The sequence below is a fragment of the Colossoma macropomum genome, unplaced genomic scaffold (genome assembly GCF_904425465.1).
Source record: "Colossoma macropomum unplaced genomic scaffold, Colossoma_macropomum, whole genome shotgun sequence".
In the NCBI taxonomy this organism is placed as follows: domain Eukaryota; kingdom Metazoa; phylum Chordata; class Actinopteri; order Characiformes; family Serrasalmidae; genus Colossoma; species Colossoma macropomum.
This window is the reverse complement of record NW_023494803.1, coordinates 39,977,253-39,993,422: the sequence shown is the minus strand read 5'-3', so window position 1 is coordinate 39,993,422 and position 16,170 is coordinate 39,977,253. Positions and strand designations below refer to the sequence as shown.

General features: G+C 40.0%; 1 protein-coding gene across 1 annotated transcript in view; it reads right to left on the bottom strand.

Annotated features, from left to right (window-relative positions):
- Nucleotides 1–16,170, bottom strand: part of samd4a (sterile alpha motif domain containing 4A) — a 110,669-nt gene that overhangs the window by 88,445 nt on the left and 6,054 nt on the right.

The window sequence follows — 16,170 nt, the reverse complement described above, 5'->3', positions numbered from 1 at the left end:
TAAATTTCATTCATTCATTTCATTTTCATTTCTTTTAACAAAGTTTTTCCCTCCTTTTACCTTTTGGACACAGGGTTTTGCCAACAGCAACACAATATCCAGCACATACATAACATATAAAAATAACATATAGGTACTGAAATATAACATACATAGGACAAATTACATAAAGGGTCTTACTATGTATAAAACATATGGAACGTCTTCCTGCATACATGTATATATAGGACATACCATTATATACAGATACTGATGTATCTGTGTGTATGTGAGCGTGACCCTACAGTGTGTTCCGTTACAGTCGAGCATGCACTAACAGCTCAGGCTGAGCACTGCAGCAGCTACAGAACCGGTCTGACTGCGTAGAGTTTCTAGGTAAGAGCAGAAATGCAGGAGATTTCAGGCAGACTGAGTGAGGTGAGATAAAACCTGTGGTCATTAGCCCTTTAAGGCTGATGCAAAAAAGCTGCTTTTTTACCAGCGATTCTGATTCTTATGTGATTTCTCAATGTTGTTCTATTTATTTTGATATGTGAGGAACATGATCAACCAAAGCCAAAAAATCATAGATGTTTACACAAGTAAACACACATCACTTCAGTGTATTACTGTTCCTCTGATCAATCAAACCAATAAGCATGTTCCACAGTGACGTGAATTGTGTTCTGAATGACTACAGACTACAGCCATGCATCCACTAATACAGGCAGCATGGAGCTCCTTTTACACAGTTATAGGAAACACAGTAGCACAGAGAAAGCTCCAATTCCAATCGACGCTGATCCATTTCACTAGCCAGGTTTGTCCACTGTTGTCCAAAACTAACGAAGGAAACTCCAACAACAAACACGTCTTGGCTGATTTACATTTGGGTAAGAGAGGAAAACTAGGCAAATTAGATTTTTGACCATTTAAATTATATCCTACATTAGCAGGTATTAAGTGGGGACACTGAGGCTGCGTTCACACAGCAGGTAAAAGTGGCCCAAATCTGATTTTCTCACCAAATCTGATTTTTGGTTTGGTTGTTCACACTGTTCATCTTTTAAACGTGACCTTTTATATGTGACATCAGTCCGAACAGCGTTTGGTCATTTCTTTCGAAATCTCTTTCGAACACAGAAGGTTTTAGATAAGTTTCTTCTAATTTTTTGTACAAAAACATCACCCTGAATATTTATGACGTCTCAGCAGCGCAAAAGCATGATGAATGTGGAGTTGGATTGACGTAAAGGTCGCATGAATTCCAATCAGGCTGTTCAGACTGAGTCGCACTGCTGCATATCAGATATGTATCGGATTTCAGTACCACATACCAAAGTGTCTCAAATCAGAATTGAAAACGTCAGATTCAGTGTGTTTTTGACACACAGGGAACACATCTATGTCACAAACGAAGAAAAAGACCAGATTTGGGCCACTTTTACCTGCCGTGTGGACAAAGACTAACACAGAGCTTGTTAGTCAGGCACATTCAGCACTCAAGCCAAAAAAGTGGATGCCCTGGTTTTCTTAAGAAAAAGAAACACATTTAAATCACAATATTGGTCAGAAATATCGCAATTAGGCTTTTTCCCAAATCGTTCAGCCCTACTTTAACCCCCGCGCTTAGACTTCAGCTGTCAGACAAAACAACCGCCTCAGACATAAGGCTGTGGCATAACTGACCAGAGCAGTGTCCTTTTACAGTAACATCAATAAGCACTGTCAGCCCCCACCTCCAGACGTGAGGTGTAATACCACATACAGATATGGCTATTCCATCTGCTGAGGAGAAGCTGAATAGGACAGGAAACTCCTCCAAATCGCCCATCCCCCTCTTTCCCTCACAGATGTCAGACACAGGTCGAGACGTGACAGCACAGGATCTCTCTCTCTCTCTCTCTCTCTCTCTCTCCCAGCATGTGGCTGCACTTAAGGGTCCCATTCAGAAAAACTACACCATCTACCACATTCAGGACACTCTCTGACGTGTAATACGAGTTAAACTGTACATAATAATGACAATGACCAGCAGCAGTGGTGAGATAATGATGACACAGTGTCTCATGTCGCATGTGTCATTTGCGCAATGTCATCTAAGAACAAAAAGAAGAAATAAGAAGGAGAGGAAGTAGATAGTATAGAACACAATAATAGGAAATGTAGCTAAATTTAAGTTGCGATGTGTGGAAACAGAGGGCGATATACATATCAGAAGTAGTTATAATAGTTATACGATATAAAAAAAGATCCATATTTGCTCTATCAAATACTCTGGAGTCATCTATTCCTTGCCCTGAGGATCCTTCACCCCACAAAAAACCTTAGCTATCATGCAAGCTGACTCAAGTGCTGATGCCATCCAACCTCAGCATATTTTGAAAGTTGAAGCAGACACTGTCTCGACACCTTCGCCTAAGAAGAGAGCTAAATAAGCATTTTTAGACTACTCCGTTCAATTCACTGTTACTTTGTAGTTGGGCACTGACCCCTAACGAGCAAGTTAAGGCAATGAGAAACGCCCTGAGAGAAAACAAGACTCAAAAGTGGAATCTGTAATCAGATCAAACCAAACTGAAATCTATGAGACAAGTTTGTGACCAGTGTTCTTTGCACCTGCCACCAATACAAGAAAACACGTGTACAAAGTTGATGCAAAGAAGTAGCAAGTTGATCATCAATAAAAGTGAAGTTCCAGGCCAACTGTAGCCCCACAAAATTCTGTCTGAACCCAAACACAGCCTGATAAAACTCTGTCTGAACCCGACTGTAGACCAACAAAACTGTCTGAACCCGACTGCAGGCCAACAAAACTCTGTCTAAACCCGACTGTAGCACAACAATACTGTCTGAACCCGACTGTAGCCCAACAATACTGTCTGAACCCGACTGTAGCCCAACAATACTGTCTGAACCCGACTGTAGCCCAACAGTACTGTCTGAACCCACTGTAGCCCAACATACTGTCTGAACCCGACGAGCAACATACTGTCTGAACCCGACTGTAGCCCAACAATACTGTCTGACGACTGTAGCCCAACAGTACTGTCTGAACCCGACTGTAGCCCAACAGTACTGTCTGAACCCGACTGTAGCCCAACAGTACTGTCTGAACCCGACTGTAGACCAACAAAACTCTGTCTAAACCAAACCGTAGCCCAACAATACTGTCTGAACCCGACTGTAGCCCAACAAAACTGTCTGAACCCGACTGTAGCCCAACAATACTGTCTGAACCCGACTGTAGCCCAACAAAACTGTCTAAACCCAACTGTAGCCCAACAATACTGTCTGAACCCGACTGTAGGCCAACAAAACTCTGTCTAAACCCAACTGTAGCCCAACAATACTGTCTGAACCCGACTGTAGCCCAACAAAACTGTCGAACCCACTGTAGCCCAACAATACTGTCTGAACCCGACTGTAGCCCAACAAAACTGTCTGAACCGAACTGTAGCCCAACAAAACTCTGTCTGAACCCAACTGTACCCCAACATAATTCTATCTGAACCAGATTGTAGTTGAAAAAATTGTCTGTAACCAAGCATAGCCCACCAAAACTCTGTTTGAACTCAATTGTAGCCCCAAAAATTCTGTCTAAACTGGACTGCAGCCTGACACAATTCTGTATGAACCCAACCAAAGCTCAACAAAAATTCTCTGTACTTGACTATAGCCAATAAAATTCTGTCTGAACCCAACATGTAGCCTGATAAAATTATGTTTGAACTTAATTATAGTCCCAAAAATTCTGTATGAACTGACCTATAGCCAACATAGTCAGTCTGAACCTGACTGCAGCCTGAAAAAAGTGTCTAAACCCAACTATAGCCCAACAAAATTTTATCTAAACCCAAACGTAGCATAACAGAAATTCTGTGTGAACTCAACTGTAGCCTGACAACAGCCTGAACCTGACTTCAAAATAACACCAATAACCCTGTGTCTCACAACTCTTTATGTCAACAAAGAACCATATGTACATCTTCATCTCCAAAGAAAATGAACTAAACGCCTAACTAAACAGGGAGGTTTTTAGCCAAGACATAAAGATCTAAGATGTAACATGACTTTTTTCTAGAAGCCTTTGCACCAAGGAGCAGTATTTTTCCTCCCCGTATGAATGTCTGAACTTATCATCCATTTCTCAATGCCCTTTACACAGTGGTTCCACTAAATTGGTGTCTGATGTGGTTTGACTGATGCGTACAGTTGTGTCATCAAACAGCAATGGGAGCTAATGATATATTCAAGTAACTGTGTCTAGTAGCAACAAGTATAAGAAAGATGGTAGTGGGCCTAGAATGGAGCCTTTAGGCACACCATACTTTCAGTTTAGAGTTCAGAGAAATCTTTATGTTTACAAACTAATAGTAGTCTAGCCTCTTTGTTGATGTCCATGCCATCAAATGCCCTATATCAAATAGAATGAGCAGAGAGACATAGCCCTAGTTGGTGCTCTCTCTGTACCGGGATGAGGTCTAAATTCTGCCGGCAATACATAATGTCTAGGGCTTTTAGGTCAGTATGAGCTTATCTGTGGAGCTACATATTTATCTAGGATTTTAGCAATATAGGTAAGGTGTAAAACTGCACAACTCTGGAATTAAAGCTAGATTATTTAAAGGGGTTGATAAACACCAATTTGAGAGTTTTAAGGCTAAGAGAAGAATTTACAATTGAATCCTGACAGTATTTTTTGGAACAGTTACAGCACCGTACAAAAAGATGAATTTGATGAGGTGATCAGCAGAGAACCTGCAAGAAGGTTCTCCCATAGGTTAAACAGCTCTCCTACAATGCAGTCTGGAATTTTTAGTTTGATGCCATTCACATTCCAGCTTTCAGACCGCTGTGTCTCTTGGAATGCTTTATTCGGAAATGCTTTTTGAGGCTATTTCTTTTACACCTAAAAGTGAAACCGGTGTATCAAGTGTTTACTGCAGTACCAAAAAAAAGACTAAGCATTCAGTCGCTTTGTGTAGGACTGAATGGTGAACTGATCACAGTCGATAAACCTGGAAAGTGTCAGTAAACTCAGTATCGAAGGCTAAAGTAAAGGTATAATTGGTGTAAAAAAGTATACAACAGCTCAGATGCAGCTTGAACATGACAAGGTGGTGTCTAGAATCTTTAGCCCAGTCCCATTTTCCCCTCGCTCCTACCACTTAGCGCTTAGCCCTTAGTTTTGCGAGTTCACACCTAGGCGTAGGGATTTTAGTTGAGATAGAGGGGTAGGGCGAAGTGTTAGGGCTACATGGCCCTCTAAACAGAGGTTTTTCAGAGACTCCAAACAGAGTTATGAGAAAAAAAAAACAGGACGGCTGCAAAAGCAACCAAAGAAACCCACAAACGTGAGAATTTTCTCCCCAAAAAATTATGATGACCATTGTCTCTTAGTTTAATGTCGTTTTAGTGTATTATGGTCTTTTTCTTCATCACAGGCATAAAAATTGCTAGTAGTATGCTGATGTCTCGGTAGCTAGTTAGCGAAATTTCCCGTTCCACCTTAAATAGTCCAGCAGTTCTGATGCCTGAGGTGCCAGAATGTAACTGTTGCTGCATTTAAGGTGGAACGGGAAAATTCAAACAAGAAGCTGGTGAATATCTGACTTCATATTACTGAAGAATTAGGGGTGGGTGATAATAAATAATTGCCTCGTCTCTGCCCAGAAGTGAGGAGCTGAACTTTACCCTCCTCTGCTGTCACTGCAGACTGGCAGGGTCGCCTACAGAGCAGCGCTGGTAGCTGTTAATGAAGTGATGCTCTTTTTATTTGAGGGTCCCATTTCAGAGGGAAGAGTTCAACCACTTAGTTCAACAACTCAGTTCCAAGTGGCAAAATGACACTTGAAAACAAGGGGTAGGGGTAAAAATAAGAAAAGGGATTGAGCCTTAGTCTAGGAGAGAATGAAGGTATTAGGTCAGTACTTAAAATATCAGTATTAAATCTGGGTAATTATTGCAGTGGAGAGTAGGCCACATTCTGAGTGACATCAATAGAGCCTAGAGCAGACATGACTAGCGTTCACAGTGATTCTTGTGTGATAAGATTAAATTCTTCAGTGATTACAGACTTTTCAACAACACTCCCATGCAAAAACAAAGGATATAATGGTTTTTACTGATGGTTTTGGCTGGTCAGAGTCCAGATTTAAACTCTATAGAGAATATTTTGTCTCACATTAAACATAACCTGGCTTTGCAATGTATTTCAGCTGTTTAAAGCCGTCAATGCTGAGTGGAAAAAGACTGACTCTTCTTTCTGTGACAGGCTGCCTGCAAGTTCACCCTTAAGACTTCAACATTTAAACAAATCAACGGGACAAACTCTCCACACTAACGTACTGCACCTGTTTGTTTAACTATTGCTAACTTACTCACAAATGATTTGTTGTTAAGACCATTAACAGAATGTTTTGCAATTTTGGGCCCTTTTTTCGCAGCAGGGTGTATATTACAGAGAAACTCCGCATATTTCAGTGTAAACTCCAAAGAAGGCCTCAGCAGCTCATAAACGGTGGTGAGTCAGACTGAGGACATTTTTAATCACATTCAGAGAAAGATGAACTGTTCAGCACACCACAGTATTCACTCCATAGTACACGAAACATTTACACTATGTTCTGTACGCCTGGTCCAAGACTTAATATAATACCGACGTCTCAAAGTGTTATGCTGATACATGGTGGTTTGGAAGGAGAAATTGTTGTGAATCATCAAAACCCTCAGTGTGCAAATTAAATTCACATTTCAATAAAAAATATTTCACCAGTGGCTGCATTCTGATGCAATATCATTCTACTAGGGTGGATCAAAGACAACTAGATGTAGCTACTAGTGTCCAGATCATTCAAAACAGTTATTACCGCTTTAAAACACCACTGTAACACCATTGTAATCAAATGTGAAAGCAATGTAATCTTTCTGAAGCCAAGATAATCTATATCCACTGAAGCCAATGTAGTGGAATACGTCACAGGCATTCAAAGAAGCGGCCTTGAAATGAGAGATTTATGAACTTTTAAGGAAAATAGCCTTAAAGTGATGGATTCCTTAAAAGCAAATTATTCCACTAACTGGAAAGTTTCACTAAAGTTTGGAAAATGAATGCTCAGCTACATTATTGTCTGGGTTTTTAAAGATCAGGTGAAGAGCAGGGTTAGAGATCAACTCTCCTCCGCTGGCTCGGTCCGCCATGAGAGTAGGAAAAACGCAGAGTTTGAATCAGAAGACAAAGTTTTTTGGCAGGTTCTCCGTCCCCATTCCTGAGGTTTCGTATGAGTGCATGGAACACAGCATCGTGGGCCAGAAATAAACTGTGTGCTCATGCGTGGCTGTGATGAAACGGCTCACCACCCAAACGGAAGACGAGCGCAATTTCTTCCCAGACAGTCCAGAGAGGATCTGTTAGGGGCAGCTGGGCAGGGCAGATTGGGTTTGGTGCATAAGGAGGGTGTGCTCTTTTGCCAGTGGTTGAGGTAAATGGGGGAAGGGGGTCTCATCCAATTCCTCCAGACTAGTAATGTAAAAATTCTCTGTTGGATATTGTGATTATTTCCAACAACAAAAAATAGCATGTTGTAATAAATTGTTTCTCACTTGTAACACAAAAGAAATTCTGCCCAGAAAGTGCAGATTCCAAACTGTCAATCAATACCACATTTATAGAGGAAGAGAAGAGTAATTCATTATATAACGTGGTTAATGATTTTAAAACACTGATGATCCCTCACTGGAATATCTTAATTATTCTATAAGCTATAGAAGACAAAATAAACATTTTAGTCTATACAATAAATTTATAAACAGGTTCTGAAAAACACCTATGCACTTTTGGAATACCTAAAATAGGTCTAATCCAAGCCAATCAGATTCCTGATCCTAGACTATCAGATTCTTAACCCTATTCTATAAGATTCCCAACTCTAGTCCATCAGATCCCTAATCATAGCCAGTCAAATTCCTGATCCTTGCCTATCAGATTCTTAACCCTATTCTATAAGATTCTTAACTCTAGTTCATCAGATTTCTAATCATAGCCAATCAGATTCCTAATCCCAGTCCAACAGATTCCAAATTTTAGTCCACGAACATTCCTATATCTATTCCACCTAATTCCTAATTCTAGGTCACCAGATTCCTAATCCCTAGTTCATCAGATCCCAGTCCATCATAGTCCATCTGATTCTTAATCCTGGTGCAGGATTAAACTAATCATAGTCCATCTGATTCTTAATCCTGGTGCACTGCCTGAGATACCTAATCTAGTCCATCAGATTCTTTTTCCTAGACCATTTGATTCCTAATCCTGTCCATTCATATTCCTAATCATAGTCCATTAGATTCCTAATCCTAGCCAATTACAGTCCTGATCCTAGTTTATCAAATTCCTAACCCCCATCCATATTCCTAAACCTTATCTATCAGATTCCTAATACTAGTCTATCAAATTTCTAAACTTAGTCTATCAGATTCTTTCTCCTAATCCATTTGATTCTCAATCCTAGCCAATCATAGTCCATTAGATTTCTAATCCTAGTCCATTAGATTCCTAATCCTAGTCCAACAGATTCCTAATCCTAGTCCATCAGATTCCTAATCCTTGTCCATCAGATTCCTAATCCTAATTCCTAAAGATTCTTATTCCTATATCTAATGTAATCCATATGTACATCATATTAATAATCATAGTTCCTATTATTCCTAATCCAAGACCAGCATATTCCTCAAACTAGTCCATCAGATTAAAGTGAAGCGAAACACATCTACATGAGCTGCTGCATTTACAGGCTGAAAAGACAACAGGTCAGCAGTGATCTGGTCCCACAGTGAAGCTGAACATGCCCCTGTTTGAGTGCCACAGCAGTGGACATCTGCTGAGCGCTGGGGGCCGCAGTTCGGCTCAGGGCTGGAGGTGCATGTGTGTGTTTGGCATTTGTGGAGGTACACTGTGCTCCATCTCACAGGGAGGCCACCACGGTGGAGAAACAGCTCAGGTCTAAAGAGCACCCCAGCCTCTGCATTAGCTCCATACTCCTTTACGCACACTCATACAGACAGCATGAAGTTCATAACTCAAAACAACAGTGCTGGCCAGTCCTGTCCTGACCCAACACTAATCTGCCCTACTCTGATCTGCACCCTGACTCAGGGCCTGTGAGGTAGCAGGAAGGAATGATAAACCCTTACAAGCCACAGCTGTCGCGCTGTAATTTCATACGAGTCATTTCTCACTCGTAGTTCACTGAAACGATCAGTGTTTGTAAGGAGAAGAGGAGAGATATTTTATTATCTTTTATATTTTTTCATATTTCATTATTTTACTTTATTGTTTAGTAAGTACACACAAATAGTACAGCAAAATAACAGGGCTATCAGTTATTGCGTTTAAGGACCCATATCCTACATTTTCCTTTTACTTTATTTTTCCCCCTGATGTCCATTTAATGTATTATGCTATAACTGAAGTTTGGGGGGAGGAGCATGGCTGAAACCCCTCCTTCTTCCAATCTAAACACCCTATAAATTCACATCCTCACCTTCTGTTCCTGTGACGAAGTGTTCGCAATTCCTACCGCCACCACATCTCCTCCCTGTTCCTCAGTCCTACATCCGTCCTACTACAGCTGTAAGGGGAGTCTGGCCTTCTAGCTACAGGCAGAAGCTGCCCAGAACTCCAGCCCAAGGTCTCAGAGATCTCCCCCCTCCCTCAATCAGTCTTCCCTCATACTGCCACCACCATGTTGAAGGTGTGGTCTGAACTCACAAATAATGTCTATGTTTTACTTTATATTTACAAAGCTGATGAAAAAGCTTCCACCCTACACTTCATCTTTCCTTACAGTCAGAACAACTGAAATATGTATTAGAAACGATGGCTGTGCTGAATGTACCATTCTCCTCTACAGAATTTAGTAAAAAGGCATTTTCTTGCAATTAGTGTAGCATTACTTTCATTTGAGTGCTAAAATACAAAAACTCTTACCTTGTAGTCAAGTTAAAATACTTTTAGACATTTTGGTAGCAGAGAGTTGTAGATGTCTACTTTGTTTTATATCTTTAGTTTGCTCTAATTGTTTTATTGATCTACATATTTTATGTTATTATTTCTCATCACTATCATATTATAATGTAAGCTCCCCACACAATAAACCTTGTGTGAAGTCAATGCAGGTCCTTCGCAACCAATTTCTGAAAGAACACCCCACAGGGAAGTGATTCTTATTCACAAGCCGGCGGTCCCTGTCTGTCAGTTTCGTCTTTCGGCTACAGTTCTGACAAGAATTTCCTGTAGACTGGGATTTCTGCCCCTGCTGGTCGACCCGTATGACCGTACGCTTCGATACACCTGCAAATTCAGCTACCTACTTCGCACTGTGGCCTTTGGCTGCCCACATGCAATCACTCCTTTTTGCTAATCATTAACATCTGCTTTGCAACCCATTTTTCACACATCGAATGAGACATTCACTGCACTGTACCACCTTTTCTCAATCTATGAATCCTGTCGCACACCCAGCAGGTGTTTACAGCCCAAACATCCAAACGGGCAGCACCATCTGCAAGAGCCTGAAGTTACTACCACGTCAAACACGCAAGGTGACTGATTTTTTGTACAGGGAGCTTTTTTTTTCATGTATGTTTTACAGGGCCCCACTGTAAAAGACCTTGATCTTACAGGCTAACCTGCCTCTGTGTAAAAAAAAGTACCACACACAGTCATAATACATTTTTACATGACCATTTCACAACCTCTATTTAAGACTGATATATGTAAATGAGCTCTGTTCTGATTTGCTGCCCTGTATTGTGCCTAAATAAGCACTCTGGGCTGAAACACCTCTTCAATATGAGTGGGCGGAGCTAAACTGCTGTTGGCTGATATAAAAATGCATTGATTTTTTGTGACATCCCAAAAACAATGACACAAAAAATGTAACCTTTTGCAAAAAGATTTTAATCAGCCAAAACGCCACATTCAATGATTTTCTTGCCAAAAATATAGGTTGCCTTACTCTACACATCATATAATATGTAGTAATATATTGTGATACAAAATAATAATATCTCTGACCATTTACGTCTAATGGTTAACCACTCCATCAGCCTTGAATATAAATACACAGTTTTATATTTTAAGTCCATGTTGGAAAAAATATTCCCTCTCATCATTTAACAATCACAAATTCAAACAAACCCCCTCCTCAAAACGAGAGCTGTGGGTGCCAGTGTAGCTCATCTGTACCATTTAAGCACAGCGTTATGAGCACATTCTGAAATAAAGTACTATTCAGTGATGCACACATAATCCTGCAGTCAGAGTCACTCTTTTGGCGTATGATGCTGACACAGGAGCAGATACGTTGCATCACTCGGGTCAGAGAACAAGGCTGCTTCTTTACAGACTCCCATAAGTAGGTCATTGTGGATTCCTTTCATTAGTACAGTTCTTTCCAAATAGTTGCATCTTTCCACTCGGACTTCCAGCTGCAGGTTAACCCCATAAGCACCACAGAGGCCATTTCTGAACATGTTGTTTCCACACAGAAAGATTTAGTAACTAAAACGTACAGATGTGTGAAAACTAAGGCACATTTAAAGGGCGATCTTATTTTTCTTTATTTTCCCCTGAGGTCTATTTGTTACATTTGAGGGGGGGTTGTGCAGCAAAAACAGACTACATTAAAAAATTTTTTTTATTAAAAACAGGATTCTATTTAAGTCAAGAGAATTGACTGTGGAGTGTGGTTACAGTTACTCTTATGAGCACTGGGGTCTACAGTTTTGAACAGATTTCAAATCCAGGAAAATGAAACATTTACCTGAGCTGTAAATGTTTCTGTTTCTTAAAAGGCCCATATCATAAGTTTCTTGTCTTATTTTTTCCCTGAGGTTCACTTACATTTTTTGTGATTTTATTTAACAAACACAGTCATAACTCGTTTTTAAATGACCGTTTTCTACCCGTCCTTTAGCCCATAAACATGCTGATTTTGTTACTGTGCCTTTAAGACTGATATATGTAAATGAGCTCTGCTCTACAGGTGTGCAGGGAGAACAGTTTTGCCTCTCCTGTTAGAGGAGCAAACACCTGCCCCACAGCAAGGTGGAAGCCAATCATGTGGCAGAAATTTTGGAGTGGCATCTAGGGTGGCCAATCAGTTTTCACCCCTTCAAAACCACAGAAGCCTATCACAATATCTGCAGCATGGGACTAATTTTCAGTGTGGTACACAGGAGCCATCGGTTAACCAGTCCTGTGTGCATATGTGCGAGCATATATACATGTAGAGTAATCCTGCAAATTGCAGAGTAGTATAAATAATAACAATCACAATAATTAGAATATATGTAAACGATATCCAACAGAGAAAAAATAAAAATGAATAAACTCTAAATAGTGGTGAAGCAACCAATCATGCCATTAACATGCAAATTGCTTTCTTGTAGTCTATAGAAACGCCAGAGCCTTCAGACAGTCAGATGGTCACAGCTGTGGGAAGTGCTCTTAATAAAGGAGAACACACTACAATACAACTGAGTAAACGCAAGGCTGCCATGTGGCAGTCATTTTCAACCATTACTAAAGCAGAAGGAAACCAGCTATACGGGACTGCAGGCGGGAGCAGGACAAAAAAACGTTCAGGTTTTAGGCAGGAGCAGGACAAATGTTCATATTTCCTACAGAAGAGGGATGAAATCCTGCGGAAAACTTTGTTCCGAGTGGCTGTGCCTCATTCAGAAAGGCAGTCCAGGCTGAAACACTCCTGAAAACTTCAGTATAAATGGGCGGAGCTTAAGTGCTGCCGGCTGAATAGTTGGATATACGTAAATGCATTGGGTTTCCATCACAGAAACGATTTGAAATCTAGGTGTTATTTGGAGCTTAGTTTTCATATGAATGGACTGGGAAGTGAATGGTATGTATTGAAATGTTTACATACTGTATCAAACTGTTATTTCAAAACAGTTAGGAGAATTCTGTTTTTCATGAAATGGGCCCTTTTACCATTTCCAAAGTCCAGTATTTACAGTTACCATCCAATACCTAGTTTATCTAATCAATGCTTCATTAAATTACATCAGGTGCTGCTGAAGGAGTTAAACAAATTCTGATACCAAACTTGTGTTCTTGTCACTGTATTTTTCTAATCAACAACAACAAAAAAACATTCATATTCATATATGTAACATATATATTATGTTTTAGCGTATTTATTGTGATGCTCTACAGTGTTTTTACTGGAAAAAGAAACAAAACAAATACTTCTGCTCAGCACGGTATGTTGAGAATATATCATATTTATATTTTGGAATATAATCACAACATATAAGAATATATCGCTGTGGTCAGAAGAAATCCTCATATCTCCGTTTTCGTCGTTTTTCAGTTTTTTACATAATTTGAAAACACCTGTTGCTCTTTGCATTGTGTGTACATTTCATGATGATTGGACACAAAGAAATCACCCAAAAATGACTTGGAAAAAATTCTGGTTCCATTGACTTACATTAAAAGTAAAGTATGTTTTTTCTCTCTCCTGTAAAGTTACCATTTTGGAGATACAAGGCTTTATTCCGATAACAGCGATATATACGTTTCACAGGGCTTAATTTATTTCTAATATTGGCTTTCTGTCTGATGTAATACGCACAAAACCAATTGCACACAACCTTCAGACACTCACAGAGTCCTCAGTTAAAGAGCAATGAGCTCCAGCATGAAGCCCATTGACTAAAAGCTCACAGTGAAACTACTGGACTTCCCCAGTGCAGCATATGACAAACCGTAAACACTGTTTATTCACAGTGAGAAAAAAAAGAAATAACAAAAGAGATTTCTCCCTCGCTCTTATGAGTCAGAGGAAGCTGGCGTGCATGCTGGCTGACACAGGTGAGGCTGACTAACACGACCTGGCATGAACAGAATCAAACAGACGCAAGTTTCTTTGTCTGACAGACTTACAAACATGCAAATTCAGTCATTTGCAAACTCTCCAGAGTTGCCCTTCTGGAGTGGTCAGAGCAGCGCTATGCAAAACTGCACTACACGCAAAGTTCTCTACACACAGACTCGGTGCTCTAGGGCTGAACGATACCGGAGGAACAGTCACATCGCTATATTACTGATTTTTTATGATAAATACTGCAATATTCAAAAAACAAAGAAAAAACAAAAGATGTAATCCAGATAAGCTATTCCCAAACTGAGATAACTAACTGTTTGCAAAATAATGACTGACACTCACAACCGTATCAAATGCTGTTTACATGTTGATGGTAAGAGGCTGATGGCAAACCGGATATTCTATTGTTTTCAATGGAGCAGCAACGGAAAATTCCGCCACCACCAGCGGTGACTGTACCACAGCGGTCAGTGGAACGTTCCATCAAGAGTTTTGACGTTGACCACAGCGGTGGAATAAACCAGATGATGATTTTTTTGGGAGCTGTTGACGCCAAACGTTACATTGTCGAAGTCCAGGAGCGGCCAGCATTACGCAAACACCTTAAATAAACAAACAATGCAGCTTAAGCTTAGGGGTGGGTGATACGGCAAAAATATTATCACAATACTACAAGACATTTTCATGATACACGATACGCATCGCCATTTTTTACGATTTTCTGATGTTTATTAAGTAGGAACAGACAAAACAGAACCTATAATGTAAAATAATAGTAATGAAAATAATAATAATAATAATAAACCTATGTTTTACACACTGCACTGTACTAAATCCAATTAAACAGGCTCATCATCCAACTAAATATCCTCATTTTGTTATGAAACATGCAGTTAGTCGGTGTTCTTTAAGTACGGATGATACTCATTATATGCTTCAAAATGCATATATGATAAAACAATAAAAAATGCCCACTCCTATTTAAGCTCTCCTCTGATAGTCACCTATTTCACTGGTGATGCTGTAACCAGAGCATCGTTTTCATGGCAGCATGCCGTACCACTATGAGACACTAAACACCAACATGTAAACGCAACTTAGGGAAAAACTCTTTGTAACAAACCTGCAGTGAGAACGTCGGTGGCAGCAAATTAGCCTGAATTATTACAGCATCCAAAAATTCGAAACCCTTGATTTAATGAGGACACACTGGCACCAACATCATGAGTCGACGCTCGACTACTCAGCACATCACAGCTTGCATTTATACCAAGAAAGGCAGCCAGTCTTTTAGAACAGCAGACAAATGCTCATGGTAAGTTACCTCAAGCCAAGTCTTTTTCCATTTCCCCTTATATTCAGCTCAAAAACAGACAGATGAAGATGAAGTAAACCAATATCAAGCGTGAAAATTGTTGTTGAAAGTTTTAAAATTGTAAAAATGAACTAGAACTTTGTGATGTCACCGCATACAGCACTGCTCTGCTATGTGATGCTATGTGACGCTGTGCAAAGCTTGCAATAGACATTCAGGTCATTTTTTTACCGTGCACTTTAAATATATACCGAATGCAGTCTACGCAACACCCAGACTGATCTCGGAGAAACACAACAAAGTGGGGACCTTTTTTAGACACTTTCATTTTAAGGATGTCATACAATCACTAGCATAAACAGGTTTACAATAACGTTCTGACAGACTGTATGTTTTATGCATGTGTGCATGTATGTAGCAAGAAACGAAAAAAAAACCAATCAAGATACAGAAATAAAGCCAAAGGCCTCCAACCAGCTGAGCGTCCAGCTCTATTGAGCTAATCTGCTCATCCCTACACCAGCAGAGCGCTACGCTCTCTTTTTTATTGGGTGATTTGGTTACTAAGGTTTTTGTTTCCATGGCCACGCACTCTCCAACAAACTGGACCACTGAAGACCTTCCACCACTGCAGCTGGACAAAACTCGCCTTTAGAAGATGCCAGGATAAAAATAAGCCCATCAATGGAGCTACACACTCACAAGCTCTGTAATTACTCCTGAGCCAGATATAAAGAAGACAGCCAACCAGGGACAGGACAGCATTAAAATGCTCTATTGTGACATCAAGCACAATTGTTTCTAATATTGCAGGACTGTTAGAATATTTTTTATGTTTAGTTTATGTTTAAAACACAATAATACAGACTGAAATCATTTCAGCACTACAGTTAAATAACTATACATCCAAAAAGACTTTATCAGTAAAGCCATTTACCTTCACCGTCACTATTTAAAATGCTC